Genomic DNA, 18678 nt, shown 5'->3' with positions numbered 1-18678 from the left:
CTATGAAGAGGGATCGTGGGTCGCGCTTGGGTGCCGCCGTCGGTAAACCATTTGCCCGCGTAGGGCAAATGTCCCGAGTTCGCGCCTCGACGAAGTACACAATCTGCAAAGAATTTTCATATCACCTCACACTTCACTGCAGAGTGGAAACTTCATTCTAAAGAACTGTTGTTTGTCAAGGACAGAAAACTATCTGAATACGATTCGTTGATGCTGCAGCAGTGGAAACCCAAAGTTTACAGGAACTGAGTTAGTGATAAATGTAATGGAACATTTACTAGCTGTACGATAAGGTAAGCACATAAAAGAGTAAGTGTCACAGGCAGACATGCTGGCGGACCAAATGCTGCATCCGGGAACGAGGAACTTCATAGGTACACGCGAGGCATAGAACCAAGGACAAAGGCAAGAGGTCTTTCGTAAGAATAAATAGCAATTAATCTTGAATAGTGTAAACATCGTGCGTTGATTTAAATGACTCTGAAATCCGTGAAGAAATTCGCGAAGCAAGCACAGGCGGCGTAAATTAACAGTACTTGGCAAGAAGGCGGATACTGTTATAATCAATTCTCCTCGAACACAAACACATCGTGTCACGATTCATATTTCATGTTCAACCATTATCGATTACCCGATTACGACTCCATTGCGGTAAACTGTGTACATAAGATGTCACTCAGAGTTTATCATTATATTAGAATGGTGCGTAAGTTCGTAGCGCTTTTGTTTTTTACGTTGGTATTCCGTTTGCTATGGTTTTGTTTATCGATTGCCTTTTTTATTTCTAAATCACTGTTGCTATTTGAGTTCACATATCGTCGTTTTGTCATTTGGATATAGTGAGTGGAGCTGTGAATGCTAGAACATGGAGTCCCAATTGGTGAAATCTGTCCTTTTTCGACGTATTCGCCTACGTGAGTTCAGTAGAGGACTGACAGCAGCGCAAGCTGTCAGAAGAATTTGGCCATGTATGTGGATAATTTTAAGGACTGTTGTTTTGACTTATAGTAACGCTTCACGTTTAGGAAGGACTTCGGGGCTTAATGAAAAAAGTTTAACGCATTAATCCACAATGATTCACGTCACTGTACTCGAGAACTGGAAAATCTGATTAACTCTGATTATTCCTCGATCGTGAGACATTTGCATGCAATGGGTAAGGCTGATAAATCGGGTGTATGAGTACCACATGTTCTGAGCCGAAACAACAAAAATCACCATGTGGCGTCGTTAGTTGGTTCATGAACAACACTGACTATTCCTATCTCGTATCGTCACTGGTGACGAGAGGTTGTGTTTTAGTGCTAACTTTAGGAACATTGAGGAATGGTTCAACCCAAACAAAACAGAAACTGTGGAAACTGTAATGGCAAGCATCAAGACAGTGGAAAGTACGCTATCCTTCCATTCTCCATAACTACAAAATCGCTGTACATTCAGAAGAATCTTGCATTTAGTATTGGAATAAGTGTGGGGCAAGCGTGTTTCATCGAGCACTTCAACAGTCTTCGTTACGGAGTCATCTACCATGCGAGCAGTTTCGTCCGAAATTACGCACTCACTCCATAAAACGCAACAGGTGTACCGTAAATCATTTCTGCCACAACCTCTTCCCTATAATGCCCAATCCAATGTTTGGTTGGTAACAGTCTGGTTGACAGAAAACCTCTAATCTTCTGTATTTCTTTGTTGGAATTACAGGAATCTTTTGAAATAGGTCTATGTACTGCAGTCGTAGTAACCCTCTATTTATTTTACCAATGTGATATATCTCTGGTGTTGTTTTAAAGAGTCCTTCACGTCTTGGTGGCCGACAAACAACCTGAACCCTTCTTTCTACAATAGTGTTCCATAGGCTTGTGTCCCGTTCCTTTAAGGACTTCGCCATCCGTAGTCTTATGAGTCAATTTCATTCTCAGGCTGCGCTTCTCAAATCCCTAAAGGAAATAGGTCGCTGGCTGTATTACAAAATTAACAGCTTAGAGAAAGAAGCGCCGACAGTTTCTATAAGATCCTCCCATCAATTTACAGGATTATGCTCGGGATCATGTGGCGCAAGTTGTGACTAATTTGTTCTATTGATTGAACTGGAAAGTGCTGTAGCACTCACGACACTCCCCGGACTTAAACTCTTAAATTGAAGGAATCACTTCATGGAATTCGCTTCCGATCTGTTAGAGATACGCCGGGCAACAGATCGCTCCATTCAAACTATCAACACAACTCGCGTTGCTAAGGATATCCTACGGCTTCCACGTCACTGGCAACAGTTTGTGCACAGGGCTAGTGAGTACTCTGAAGGACATTAAAAGTTTGAAACATGTATCAATTTGATATAAGTTGTAAATAAATAGTTACCATTATCGATGTTCGAACCCTCGCATACAGCTCCGATAGCAAAACTATATTTACCTATTTATAGAAAATGTAGAAGCAGTAATGCTGCAGAAACACTGTCGCTTCTTTGCGTACAGTAGCTTGTCGAAAACTTTAATTCAGATTCTCGACTGATCGTATAACATCAGACATTTCCCTAAATTTTCTGTTCTTCGCTCTAGTTTCATAATATATATGTACAGTTTTAAATAAGTTTGTTAGCTATTCTCATACACTAATATATAATCCAAGATTTCAAGTGTATATTGGGTTCAAGTCTAATTTTGACATTATGAACAGCATAGCATTCATCTGCAATGTCGTCTCAAAGCCAGTCGCCGTGGCCGAGCGGTTCTAGGCGTTTCAGCCCGGAACCGCGCTGCTGATACGGTCGCAGGTTCGAATCCTGCCTCGGACATGGATGTGTGTGATGTCCTTAGGTTAGTTAGGTGTAATTGGTTCTAAGTTCTAGGCGACTTATGACCTCAGAAGTTAAGTCGCATAGTGCTCAGTGCCATTTGAACCAAACTCTGAAAACACTGGCAGGCAAATTATTTGTCTTTCGTAAAAAAGAATGGTGTGTAACGTACAATTATAAGGATGCGAGCATCAGCTGTGGGAAAACAGGAATAGTTTTAAATAAGAATGTTGAAAATTAAGTGGAATCATAAAATTAAAAAAAAAAATCCGGAAGCTCTGCGCACCGCAGAAGCGGTGGAGAAAGGAATTTGTTGAAAACACTGACAAGAGGACGTGATATGATGATATAATTTATGCTGAGACATCAAGAAATGACTACCATCGCACTAGAAGTAGCAGCAGAGGGTAAAACTATGGAAGACTGGAATTCATTCAACAAAAAACGGAGGACCTAGGCTGTAAATGCTAGTCTGAGATGAAGATGTTGACACAAGACAGGAATTCATAGCAGGTCACATCTAGTCAGAAGACTGACGGCTGAAAGAAAAAGAGAAGAACACGCATAATGACCGCAGCTTGCGTTTTATACAGCAGAACATCTCATTGACAGAACGAGGCTTTCAGACATACGAGTATAAATGTACAGTATTCAGTGATCCGGAAGTCACAAATATCAACTTCTTATTTTGTACAAGCCTTTTGTGAATTTTTCTGCTTGCAACATTTCATGTCCAAGAGAACACATCACAAGTTCCCCTAAATGAAAAGTATTTCAATCAAAGTTTACGTTATTTCTGTGATTGTTTCATATACATATTAGGTTGTTGAAAAGTTCAGTTACAAGGGAATAAAACTGTACAGTAATGTGCGTAAAGTGAGCAAAGAGATAACCAAAATCTTGTTGTCTGAAAAACCGGTTAAATTATATATCTTATATAATTCATACTACACAGTAAAAGGTTATTTAGATGCACCACATTTTGATGTGATAAAAAATAATATTACATAATAACAAAAATTTCTTTCTGCAGTAAATTGTTGCAGTGTAATAAATTATGTGCGAAATACTACGCACATGACCTCTTTCGAAAAATTATAATCTATTTATATTTCGTGGAACTCCCATTCTTTGTGGTAACGGGCTATCTCAACATTTTTAGACGGGTTTTGGGGACAAAAAGAGAAACTGAATACAATGGCGGAAGTATCGTCAAGATCGCGCTGCCACCCGAAGGATTGTGTGTGCGTGTGTGTGTGTGTGTGTGTGTGTGTGTGTGTGTGTGCATTGCAGACTAGTGTCCTATGTGTCTGGTGTTGCGTCAGCTGTGTCGAGTGAAACGACACAAATGAATAACGTAAAAAAAAAATTAATGTATCCATGCGTTAGTTAATTAAAAAAAAATTCCTTTTCCAAGTAACATGCAATGTCTAATATAATTTGATATATGATGTATAGTTAGACAAACTAATTAAAAACTAAACAGAAGATTTCATTTTGGACTTATCTGTGATAGTCAGAAAACTGAGGAGCAGACTGGAGGCGATTTTCATTACTTATCCTGAACTGTGAGGTTCTTCAAATGATGGATTGTTGTTATTTGCAAAAAGATACCCGTTTTCACGGGTGTGTTCTCTATACACACAGGCCAAGATGCACGCTAAATTTCCAGTGGGGTAAAAGGCTAAGGAAGAAGAGACACTACCCATCTCAACATCCGGAGTTCTCAGAACCCCTCATAAATTTGCAACACATGGTGCTCTAAACGTGAATTCGGATTTTTCAACGCACATGTTAATGAACAGCAACTTTTACTTCGTATCGTTGTATAATCAAAGTCATTATGTATAACGTACGTATGTATTACGTTCAAAATCTATTGAGTATGTGCGGGTTACAGTCTGCAACAGCTAATTTCCGGATTGCAGACTTACAGTTCTATGTGCTCCAAAGTTCCCAGTAGTTGTCAAGAAATACTGGAAGACTTAAGCTAACGTTTCTGGCTAAAAGAGCACCATTTTCAATTATTTACCAATTCCATATGAAGCAGTGTAGCCATTCGCTTCTTCGCTGGATTTGGAGCAGTTGATTGAAGGGACTCGTGAACTATCGTATTTTTTGTTTCTACATATCGCATCTGGGATTCGGAATCATGTATAGATTTTTAAAGGACTTCGTCGTCGTCTTTGACTGTAATATTAAAATTTATTTAAAGAGCACCATTGCAATTGCGGCCGTGTGTCCATCATCAAGAGGAATACGCGGTGTATATGACTCTTACTTCCAGGTTTGCTGCATTTTATGAGCATGTGAGCTGCTGTGAAGTCTTTCAGGGCAGATGATTTGCGTTCTATTACGTCACAACTTGATAATTAAATTTACCATACAGTTTTTTAAATCTTATCGTTGTATTATAATAAATAAACAGAATTTTTGTAAACTGACTTAGAACTGACATTAAGTCTTGCAAATAACAAATGCTTATTCTGCAGCGCATGATCTCTGTCGATAGGACACCAAAAATACGACCTGTTAATGTTTTGTTCCTTTAATTTTTTCGCCAGCAATCTCAGCTGTAATTTATACAGCTGTAACAACTACTATAATTTACGCTATTTTATGAGATAATCTTGTACTCGATTAACTTATACGCACTCTTGCAGTTATATACCCAACATATGGAAACGTGACGATGGCATATACATATGTTAAACTTTTTTCCGACGTGTTCTGAAGTACAGTGTGAGTAATATATTGTTTAGTATTTCATTTTACTTTATGACATAGGCAAGCCATGATATAAATACTGTACCTTACTGTATATGTGCCCTGTTTCTATAGTCCGCAGTGTTTCACCATCTGTGATAGTGTTTTAAATAAATTTTTTACAGTCAGATTTGACAATGATGTCCTTTAAGTATGGCGCTGTATTTGTTTTTGATCAAAACAGGGAAACTGAAGAGTACAACAGAGGCTAATCTCCCATAGAGCAAATATTTCCCTTAGTTCCCTCGACATCCTTGAAAAACTATGCTGTGTGCTAGATGCATGTCTTCACTGAAGTCCTGACCCTCAATACTTCTCTGAACTACCACTTTTACAGCAGAGAATGTTTCTTCGTGTGCCCATAATACGTTTCTCATTTATTTTTACATTTTATTCCCTTAGTTGTTCTACATTTCTCTATTTTTCCCACGTTAAGCTGGATTGTTTTTTCCACACTTTATTTTTTAAAGATGTAGCGTAAATACTTCAGCTGTCATGAACTATTCAACGAGACCTGATTTCTCTTAGTCGTAAGGAAATACTACTATTACAGTCAACTGAATACCGCTTTATCTCTTATATCAAGTGGACTAGTAAAAGGAAAGTTATATTTTAATCAAAGTATCATCACATCGAGCTCCGTTTAACCTCTTTCCTGTATCAAATCACTTTTCAGAGGATCTAACTAGTACATTAAGAAAATTATGCGATGTTTCAGTATAACGTACACAGATTAGAGAAAATTAGTCTGCTCGAAAGTTGTCTTGCCAATGTAAGTATACAATTCTGACTTTGCACAGTGTGAAGAGTTCATGTCAGCTGGAGAGTGTGTTATTTAAAGAGGAAAGGAGAGAAATAAAATGAATATCGAAAGAAATGCTGTACAGACAACTTATAATTATGTCATTCGCAATAAATACATGCTAGTTAGGAAATTCGACAACTGGAAGGCAAAAACTACTAGAGTGTGTCACATCATCTGCCCAATTCACTTACAAGATGTAATTCATTCTTCTGTATTTTAGATTTGCTAGTGTTCCCCCTGAGGGGGAAGTGAAACCCTTTACGAAAAGATGTCTAGGTGATGCAACTCGAGAGTCTTTTGTCATTCGAATCTTGATATGGCTGACAGAAAACAAAGGATTGTGTCAATGTTAATGGTGGTGGTGGACACTGGTGCAATTCCTCCGAGTAAGTAGTTAATTAATTCATATAATCGATAGATTCTCCAACTTGTACAGATGTGGACGATTATTTTTATTTTCCTTCTTTTGACAGAGCAGGTTAAGTGGTTAGCACAGTGCTTAATTTGGTATCTTTCTCTCCTCTCGACTGTTGGTTTCATTAGACTTTAACTACCGGGACATTGACAACAGAATGAAAATAGGAGAGCACATTACACATGTGAGCAATCTATGGTGTACTGGAGAGCTGCGTGTTTCATTGTGAAGAGATCTGTACGCATAACACTTGACTTCTAATTAAAATACTTCTTTGTTGAGAAGCACACCTCCCTCGTAATAAGGGCAAGAGCACCGTTCTTCTGGCTTTTAATGCAGTCTTTTGGCCTTTTGGTGAGTCATTTCTATGGAAATTTGTAGTATCAGCACTCATAAATCGGGACCATTACGCATATTTGCTACATTAAGCACCATTTCACGGCAGAGGGAGGATCAGGATACGAGAACAGCGTGACGCGATGGGCAAGAGAAACACAGAATAAAAATTTCTCGTGCTGTCCAAGCAGATAACCAACCAGTATAGCTAAATAAGAATTTCCTGTTGGAAAACTAGAGACATTTATTGCTAGCATATAGTTCCAAGTTCACCTACCATATAATATTTGTATTTTCTATTCGAACTAACTTGAAGATTTGCTATAGAGCTACTTTTGTGGGTCCCGCAAGAGAGATTTTGTTTTATATACACTGTGGCAGAAATACGACATTGCTCCTACATGGGGTAGCGTCAAGGTTATCCAGCAATCAATCGATAAGCTCAGCAGCGACAATAAGCTAGTTTATTCAACCGCCAATAAGAAGAGCACCAAACTGCTGTTTTAAATATTTCAGAGTGTCTAACGTTTTAAGAGTGTTATATCGCTTTCCGTTAACTTTGCCGCTTAGGGTCAATGCTTTTCTGAAATTGGGTTTCTACATCGTGAATATACTCTTTCTAACGTCCGTCCAAGCTCCAGAGGAAGTAAGCCTGAGAATGATCTTCAACTACCATTAGAGTTAAGCTGCACATATCAACTTTCAGTCAAGCGACACAGAGCAGCATGGGCAACACTGCACTCGAAGTGTCATCATAGTTTAAGGTTATCTGAGTTTATGACATTACTGAATAGCAGCATGGTTCATCACCTACATAAACTGCTCTGTTACACTTTCCCATCGTATACAGTGCGATCGCGATTCGCGGAATGTTAACCTCTTGTCTTCTTTCCTTTCTCCCTTCTTTCCTTTCTTAAACTTCGACATTAACATTGTCCGTCCTATTTGGAGATATTAGAAATACGTAAAAGAATGAGTACTTAACAATGAATAATTACAAACTGTTGTGAAAACTTAAAGCCCAAGTCATATGAGAAATGAGTTCTGACTTTCAAAGAATTCAACTCAGTGATACGTAATTTTCGCCACGAAGCCTCATAACCCTTGCTGGAACCACCTACGTGGTCCATGTATAATATACAACGAAGCAGGGTAAGAGAAAACAGCGTAGCATGTATCTTGGCGTATGATACAGTGCGGAGACTGTGAATAACGTTTGTCGCAAATTAATGAACACCAGTATCTTGCTCAGTTCCATTATATGTAAACGAACACCACCACCCCACATTGAATGCCGAGCAGTTACTTGGATTTCAGTGTAATAATGATCGATATCAGATACACTTTAGCGACGCTCATTAAATATTACTTATGATTGATCCCAAAAGGTTTATATGCGGTTATCACAATTCCAATTACCATAATACGGAAATGAGTAAGTATGAATGTTTCACGATAAAAGTGCGTATATTTCTTTTTATAAATCTGAAAATTGTAGCCTTGGAAAGGAGGAGCGATATTGGTATGTGTGATTTGACTTATTAAAATTGTTTTTTACGGAAAGAAACTATTAGAGAAATACTAACAGTTAAGGACTCACATTATGGCATCCGTTGTAGATATTGCTGTAAGATGAGTCACAGGATGAAACTTCTGATGATTAACCATTACAGATCGCCTTCGAAGTGCTGATTATTATGTTCGTATCTTGGTAATCCCTATAGCTCTTGGAGTGCTACGAATTAGGTATCTTGCAAGAACCTACGAATTTTTCTTTGCCTATAGCTCAAGGAAAACCTGTATACCTGCTATTCTGTCATATAGCCGAGAGAAATCTGAAATTATTTTTGTTGCATTTGATTGTGAGTACTCGAGTACATAAATGATTTTTCATTAGTGGGGAACCACAGTCGAACAGAAATTTTTGAAAGAATTTTCCGCGATTTGACTGTTAATTGTAGCTTATTTTATAGATCCACGATTTCGGCTTTGTAGCAATTCTCATTGTATTGTTGACACTGTGCACATGGGTAACCATTAACATACAGTATGACGTGTTTAACAGCGAATATATTCTTGAGAGCTGCAAGAGAAGGAGGGCCGGGTTCTACACGATATGAAGATGAACCCTAGTCCCAGCTCCAAATCTGGAGTACCAGCAGTCCGCCGCCTCCACGCAAGTCCGTCTATCTGAAAAGACCCAAGATCACATAACGGCCCAATAAGGTATTCAAAGGTTATGTAATGTGGTAGTTGTCTGTAAGGGTATTTATTTTTGCACAGCCGTGTTGCCTCTCGACCGTTCCCATCTGCTTAGCCGTAAACAAGTACCATCCCGGCTTTTTCCCGACGTGAATACCGGACTATTCTGCTGCTTGCAGTAGGCTGCGTCAATCACACAGCCTCCAACATACAACGAACACAAAGCACGTGTTCACAGGAACTGTCATTCTTCAGCGGCATCTGTCGTGGAAACGGTGCATTTTCGGACACAACATGTTAATAGGACCGTTTTTCCTCCAGTTGCAATCAGAAGTTCGTCTCCGCAGTTGGTCGGTCCTGTATAGTGACTAAAAAAACTATTCACCCGTCAATAGCACATACAATATAACAAGCACAGTCAAGTTTTGAGAAAAGATTTAGTGGGTAGGGAATAGTCAGAATTTAACCTAATTAAGTGATTTCAGTGGATGCCTTCAATAGCAACACAGAATTTTGCTGAAGTAGTTAAACACTTTAAAAGAAAATGCAAATTTTCTTGCAGTTTAGGAGTTGAATGTCCTGTTAATTTGCTTTGAATAGTTAAAATATAATGAATTAAAGAGTATAGCATAGGGAGAACAATTTTATACTATGTGTTGAGACGGTTATGTATATTAGTAATCTTGGACGAAACTATGTTTTGTGGGTAAAAACCACTGTACAATAAGGACTGCCCTGAGAGTGGACCAATGTGCAATGTTATGGACGCCAACCAGCCAAGGTGTTGTGACATACTAAGAGAAAAATCGTGAGGTAGAGGACACTTATGCAGTGCAACGTGTAATGTAGGAGTGATTTCAAAATTACATGAGGACACCAATCAAAGTGCGGGTGGAGATTCAACGAAATATTGAGTTTCTGTAAATAAGAGGAGGTACAAGTGGAAAAATTTAATTTTAATGGACAAGAACCATTTTATGTAAAGTCACAATTTGTGTAAAGTTTGGTTTTGAAGGAAAAAATTAATTAGTTGTTGTAAAGTTTTGTAAAAAGTTTCCTTAAAAAACACAAAAAGTTTTGTAAAATAATAGACTTAGTTTGGCTAGTATGCCAAGTCCGAAGTAAGAATTCTGTAACTTAGATTAGTAATTTTGAAATTTCAGATTTGTTTTGAGAGTAAGGAGACAGTCACGATGTAGTAAAATTATAAAAAGTTGTTTTCAACAATTTCAATAATTACAGGGGGTGTGAGGCCTAGCGCCTTCGCATCTCTCCTGTCACTTCTTAGGACGATATCCTTATAGGCACGAGTCATCGACAGATGTCACCAGCTTACATGGACCTGAGTTACAGAGCTCCACGTAGTTGTACTAGTAGGCGGCAGAGGTCAGCAGTTGACGGACAGTGCTAGCAGTCGTAGTCAAAACAATGTTGTAAAGTTATGTTTTATTAATATTTAATGTATTTGCATGATTATAATTGTTTTATATGTGTAGTAATTAGCAGTGTGCGTGTTGTATGAGTGAAGAAGAATAGAAGTAAATGAAAATTGTTTTGTTTATTCACGAAGTACCAGTTAAACTATACAGGGGATTTACTATAATTAAATGTGCAGTCACTTTATGGTACTAATAAATCGTGAGTAGAAAACAAATTAATCGCTAATTTCAGAAGGAGTAATTTTATATTTGATACTTTTCTAAATTTATTTATTTAGCAATTGCCATAGAAAGAAATGTTTTACTATGATTGGTCATTGAAGTAAAGCGCGGGTTAGCGCGGGATAATACTGCAACCTGATTTGCTGTTTGTGATATCAGCTAATCAGAAAAATGCAGGCTCGCACCAGTCTATGCTGGGAACAAAGCCTTTGGTGTGATCAAGAGAAGTCGGGGCTGAGGGTTCGAACTAGTAACATATCATTGAAAGCAGCTCCGACGAAAGTACTGTAAAATCGCGGAAAAATGCTAATTACGAGTTCGCGAAGGAGTACAAAGCGTATTTACGTGAACGGTATAGTGGAAGTCGTGTGAAATTTCGAACGGAATATCAAATTAACTGCTTTTGACTGTTAGTTAAAACCGCGTGGCGTGTTGTGCATTCTAAGGCTGGAACAGGTATTACGTGTAGACCAGAGTGCACAACATTTGAGCGAGCATTTTCATAACTAAATGATCTAGTGAACTCTATTAGCTTCGGTAACGGGTGTAAATACCATTAACTAGCTACGTGTGTGATTGTGGAGTGCGTGGGAGCTTTACATTGTGTAGACACTTAGTACGGACTTGGCAGTATTAACTGTGATCTTTATCGTAAAAATACATCTGAAAATTTACATTGCCAAGTTAAAACTTTTATTCCAGTACTAGCCACACCCCGTTTACCGGACAATTCTATGTATGTTGCGACCTGCAGTAGACAGTAGTGGTCTAGTATTTTCTACTACAGCTTTTAGCTAGACAAATGAACATTGCTGGATACTGGCAGGGCGGTAAAAAGTAACGTGCCGCGCCGCAACAGTCATAAGAATATACCTAAGAAACGAGCAACCATTATTTCCCCATTTCAGTTAGTATATAATTTAGAAGTAAAAAGGAATTTGCGTTAATTTGTTGCTTAGTTTTGTAACAAATCAACATCATGTAACTTCATGCCCATTTGATCTGAAACAAGAATTAATCTAGTAAACAAGATGCTGCTCTGAAACACACCCCTCTCCTTTTTCTGATGCAGTGGTGTTAGACACTATAGTGCATAGTTACTCTTTCTGTTTTCAAAGACGTCAGGTGATATTTAAGTAATGTGGGTCAAAAAAGTAACAAAACTACAAAAGAAGAGAGATAAATCTGTGTCAGTTTGTCTCGCAAAGGAAAATCTTTTCACAGAATCAGGGAGACCATTGGTATGCATACCAGCGCTGTTAAGACTTTCATATACAGCTTTAATCAGAACAAAACGTTCGGAAAGCATTCACCAAGCGACCGTCCTGCAGTTCTGTTTGAGATGTAAACATGACAACTCCAAGACAAAGCGCTTTAAAACATACCACTGCATTGTAGATGCTAAGAGGGAAGTGTGTTTTAGAGCTGTGCTTTATGGAACTTGATATTCAGGCCTCACAGCCCGTAGAAAACCATATATTAGTAAAATCAACAGCAGGAAGCGAGCGACGTTTGCATGAGAACGTAAATCTGGTGCGTATGATTTCTAGAGGAATTATTTTTTTTCCTTACGTGAGTCGACTTGGGCCGTTTAAGTCAAATAGGTGAGTGACGACGTGTAGAAAAACTGCTTTTAAACTTGTAGGTTGAACGTGGAAGATTTCAGTACTTGTCTTGGGCTCGATGATTGGAAATGTTGTGGGGATCTGAGTTTTACTGATGGAAATATGGCACACAAGTTTTAAATAAACGTCCAAAAAACATGTATTAAGTAGTGTGAATGATATGGGTCTTTCTGGGGACTATATTCTCACATAAGATTCTAATCCAAAACACAAAACTTTAGAAGCAAGCCTGTGGCTGTTGTACAACACTCCACAGTGGATGCTGATATCATGGCGATCACGATATTAATCCAACACACAATTTGTGGAAAGTACTCAATAAAATTATCAGATTTCCAACGGAAATGATGTAAAGGTCGCTCTACTATCGATATGTCGCAAAATTAAAGTGCAAACAACAGAATCTCTGCTGAAATCCATGCCAATTAGAGTGAGATCTATAGGTCGCTCTACTATCGATATGTCGCAAAATTAAAGTGCAAATAACAGAATCTCTGCTGAAATCTATGCCAATTAGAGTGCTGGAGATTATAAAAAGGAAAGGAGGGCCTACTAAGTACTACTAATTATAGCATTCTATGTCGAGAGTATCGTTTTCAGTATTGTAAACTAATTTTTATTTTGTAATCCTAAACTACCTGTCTGGGTTTCTTTATTGTATTCTCCTTTTCGCTGACTGATAGACAAGTCGATGTCCCTGTTAGATTTCACTTTGGCAATTTTCCACTATCTGTACACCATTCGAAATAAACTCATGTATTAGAAGAACATTTTTTAGAGTAATTACTAATGGTATACATCAATGGGCTAACCTTTATACAGTATAACTCGATGTGCTTTTACCTTGATCTCAAGGACATGTGTGGACACATGTTCCATTTAATCGAAATCTTCTTTTTTGTATAGAAATCAACCCTTAAAAAACAAAAATAAAATAAAATAAAAAAAGATATTTAGAGTGTCGCAGAAGCTATCTTCCTATTTTGATAAGATGTGCAGAAGAAGGAATGGTGAATTACGGTTTAACGTTATGTCGACACCGAGATCATCAGAGACAGAACAAAAGTTCGGATTGTTTCAAGGATGAGGAAGGAAATCGGCTATGCCATTTCAGAGGCACCATGCCGGCATTTTCTCGGTACATTTTAGGAAATTAACGGAAAAGCTAAATATGGATGTCGGACATGGATTTAAATGATCGTCCTCATGAATGGCAGTCCAACCACTGCATTCGGTTACAAATGCAGAGCACGACTGACAATGAAGTAACTGATGCTTCACAACGCACGGTATTTATGTTAGAGAAGCTTCTTTTCCCTAACATGGGTCCTTACCAGGAAACGTGTACCTGAAGAGGTTTCTAGAGTTTTCCATAGAATTAAATTACATTTTTTAAGCAACAGTACTGGAAAAAGTGGTCTAAGTTCAAAATTTTTATTTTCAGTTCTACCTTGCACTACGTATACTGAAAAACAATTAGCGCTTTTGGATAGTATTTCCTCAGACACTTTAATGATGTTAACACAATGCAAGGAGATTTTAGGAGATACTAAAACAGTTCTGTAATGAGAGGAAATAAACAATTTCAACAAGCTATAAAGAGTTCAACAAAGAAAGCAGCGCAAGCAGAGCTGAAAGAAGTGCTCTCTCTCTTTTTTTTTTTTTGACGTGTCCTCGTAAATATCGGCCCTACTGAGTCCAGTAGACTTCAGATTTATTGCACGGAACTGAACTCCTAACTCAACTGAACATTAGTGAACTAATGTTCTTTCGCTGACAAAGTTCTATCGTCTACAGCATTAAAACTTACAGACGTGAGCAGGAGAAACTGTTCGTACACTTACGAAAATATACCGCATACCTTTCTGTATCATGATAATGGAGAGCGTCAATCCAGAATGTTCATAATATAATGAGTAGCCAATGGAAAGCCACTAGGATTCAGATATTAACACTAACAGGTCCCAAATTCGAATTTACAGTGTATCAGGACTCTCAGCCAACATATACATGACTGTATGAAATCAGTAAATGGGAATATTCTTATTGCCATTTGAACAATTTTTTTTAGATGTAATAAACACGACCATGTTCTGTTTAACCTCACAAATTTGTACTGCTTTGTGTAAATTAAAAGGCCCATGTAGGGTATTTTGTGTTATCATATGGCTCTTACTTAATCCAACAAGCTTTCTTTCTGGCGTCCTTTCCTCGAATCCTTGAAATCCAAATCATAATTCATTGATACTTATACTTTTCATTTATTACTTGCAGTCTGAATTCCTTGCAATCAGAAATTACCAAGATAGTATTACCTCCGGAACACGACCGTCAAAAACCAAAGATTTTTGAATTAATTTCAATTCTCTTTCAATCTTTCATTGCCTTTAGTGAACTGTACCGTGTCGCCTGTTCAGTTGCACGAGTTTAAATAGTAATATCTAAGATGTCACATAGCAATACATTCTTAACAGCTATTCTCTGCCATGCACTACACAGTAATTCGCGCCATATCGATGTAGAACATACCTCTTTCTGTAGAGCAGGCGTCACCATATTTTCCCCCCGACGGAACACTTTGAGAATGATGGTACTTTGATGGAGCACCTTGTTTATTTTGAAGGATAACAAGATTTTAAAAATTGGAAATACTTGTTTTATTTAGCGATTATTTCAATTTTAAATCATACCTAGTAACCTGATTATCATAATAAAGTTTAAAGAAATTGTCAACCTCAAAAGATAAAACAACCGCCACGTTACTAATAGTTTTTTCGGAGCACTTACTCACTTCCCTAACACTTACGTTCCACGAGACACCGTCAGGCAAACTCCATCCTAGAATTACGAGTCATGTTGAGAACGCTGGTGAAATATGTAACGAAAATGTTGTCACCTCGATTTGGCCTCTTACACTTTATAGGCATATTGAGACTATTGACTTTATAGTCGTAATCTAGCCACTTTCCAATCCTTGTTTAGCCTACTGGCATTTAGACTCCTACTGTAACTTGTTATTATGTAAGTGTAGGAGTGTTGTTACAAAGCTTTCAAATAACTATGTTAACTAGTGATATCGTAACTACTGAAATGTGTGTTTCGTTGTGCTATATTTTCTATTCATATAGCGTTATTTTATTCAGTTTGTAGCAGAGAAATTGCTTCCATAATTGTACAAAATAGAAACACTTTCGTTACACACGTAGATCGTTGTTGTTCTGATCGGTGACAACACATTTAAATGATGATGTTACACTTTAAAGTTGGTAGCTTTCCTTCCTTGAGAAAAACGCTGATAAAGAAGCAATAATTATGTACTAAGGAAGTATGTTTTTGAATATCATACTGATTTATTTAATTTTTCAACATCTGACTGGTTTGAATGACACGCCACGGCTCCCTCTCCTGTATCAGGCACATTTCTTCACCTCAGAGTTACATCTAAACCGAATGTCCTCAACTGTTTATTGGATGTATTCCTGTTGTGGTCATCCACTACAGTTTTTACCCTCTACAGCTGCCTCTGGTACCGTAGAAGTTATTCCTTGGCGGCTTAACACATGTCCTATCACCCTCTCCTTTCTTCTCATCAGTACTTTCCACATATACCTAACATCGCCGATTGTGCGTAGAACAACCCTATTTCTTATCTTATCAGCCCACTTAATTTTCAGCGTGCTGCTACAGTGCCACAGCTCCGACGCTTCGATTCTCTTTTTCTCAGCTTCCTCCACAGTCATTGATTCGCTTCCATACGGTGCTGTGCTGACTCAGAAATGTCTCCCTCAAATTAAGGCCAATGTCTAATACTAGCAGACGGGTTTTCCTTACGTATACTCTCTTTGTCTGTACTAGTCTGCTTCTTACGTCCGCCTTGTTTCATCCATCAACTCCACTGCAGAGACTATCTTCTATATTCATCATTGCTTCTCGACGAACAGATTTAACAACAGATGGAAAGGCTGCATCCTTGTTTTATGTCCTTTATAATCAGAGCACTTTGTTCTTTGTGTTCCTTGTTGTTGTTCCTACTGGTTCGATACATATATTGTATATTACCTGTCTGTGGCTATAGTTTACTTCTATTATTCCGGGGATTTCGAACACCTTGCGGCAGTTTAAACTGACGAACGTTTCCTATTGGCCTGCAAATTCTACGAACGTGCGTCGATTATTCTTAAAGTCTTGCTTACATTATCTCGTGCAACATCAGATCTGCAACTCTGGTGCGTTTATCTTTTCTAACGACAATATGATAGTCATCTAACGGAGCCACAAATCTCTTTTTCCTTCTTATGTATATTACTGTTGTCAGAAACTTTGATGCATGGAGTGCTAAGTAGGTTGCACGATAATTGTCGGTCTTATCTGCTACAGTTATCTTCGATCTTGTGTGGATGACGATATTCCTAAAGTCGTATGGTATATTTCTAGTTCCATATACCCATATGTTCTACACATAAAAATTAATAATCGTTTGGAAGTCATATCCCACAACTATTTAAGAAATTCAGAAGGAATGTTATCTATACTTTATACATTATTCAGTCGTAAGTCGTCTAAAGCTCTGCTATACATCGGCTGTAAAAATGGATCACCTATGACATTCATATCATCTCCCAATTTTTTTTCTAATTTTTTACCACCCAGTTCCTCCCCTCTACTCTGGGTTTGACGGTGACAAACGCATTTCTCCCAATGAGTGACCAGTTTATTGATACCTTCAATGTAAAATGTTTGATTTCGTTGACGGAGCTGCAAACCACCTTTGTTTACACCGTTTCACCTATACCGCTTCACCACTGTCAAAGTGAGGTCGTAGAAAACATTTTTTTTTTAAAGTTTTGGACACAGATGAAAATCGCTTGGGGCCAAATCGGAAGTGTATGGAGGAATATCGATGACAGTGAATCAAAGGCGTCGGGTTGTAGCCGATGTCGCAGCGCGCGTGTGTCGTCTGTCATTTTTATGCCGAAGGAGATGGTGCTCCATGTATGGGCGAACTCTCTGAATTTGAAACTCGATTACTGCACGCTGTTTCTCATGCACCGACATAGTTAGGTTACATACCGCCGTATCAGAGGCCTCGGTTTCGAACCCTCTAATGGTGGAGGCCTGCAGGCGTGTAGAAATGAAGAACAAAGAAGTAGACTATTAATAATGTTTTCAACTGCTGTAAATACTACCCTACATTCGCATGATCAGAAACCAAGTTTTCTTTATTTCACTTCACTGATCGCCACTACATATGAATTGAGCATTTGCATAAATCTTTTTAGATTTTCTAGACTCCCGTTTTTCAAAAAACATGTTTATCACATATACTTGAATATATTTCTACCAGCTGATATAAGTAGTCTACAGTTTTCGAAGGATAGGTATGTTAACTGAAATATTCATATTGCTTCTTCTTGATAACTAATGTTTAAAAGTTTTCTGCTCTATTGTGTGAAGAGTATTTTAATTTTACAGACAAGATTAGGGCAATCAGGCCTACACTTTGATCAGCATATTTTACATTAAGTATATTTCAGTAGTACTATTATGCCATACAGATAATTTAAAAAATACGATACTGCAAACAGAAAAACAGACAAACACACGCAATTTATATTCGCACATCATAAGTACATAAATAATTAGAAATTGCGTAATGTAGGTTTCTAGTCATGAGTAGTAGCATACATGGACATGAGGGAAAATGTTGGTCGAGGAGAGAGGTAAAGAGCAACATGATGACACACCATTAATGAATGTAAAGGAAAAGAAGGTGACGTAACTCAGAGAAAGGAAACGAGAGAAATGCATATTTGTGAGAAATTAAGAGCATTGGCTTCCTTATTTGACGCAGGGAACCTGCGACTTATGGGTTAATTACAGGGAAAGGCTGTGAGGATGACAGAAAGTAGAGTTTCAGCTTTTTCTTAAATGTAAGGGGGCATGCACGGAATGTGCGCAGAGGGCAACGCAGTTTGCTCCAGATGTAGAGAGCAGCAACATCATTTGACACAATTAATGTGTAACTCATCGAGCAGAAGTCTTTCTTAGAGGGATCGTATATGTAGGAGTATGTT

The sequence above is a fragment of the Schistocerca piceifrons genome, chromosome 8, assembly GCF_021461385.2.
Source record: "Schistocerca piceifrons isolate TAMUIC-IGC-003096 chromosome 8, iqSchPice1.1, whole genome shotgun sequence".
NCBI lineage: Eukaryota > Metazoa > Arthropoda > Insecta > Orthoptera > Acrididae > Schistocerca > Schistocerca piceifrons.
The sequence above is the reverse complement of the archived record's forward strand: the minus strand, read 5'-3'. Positions refer to the sequence as shown.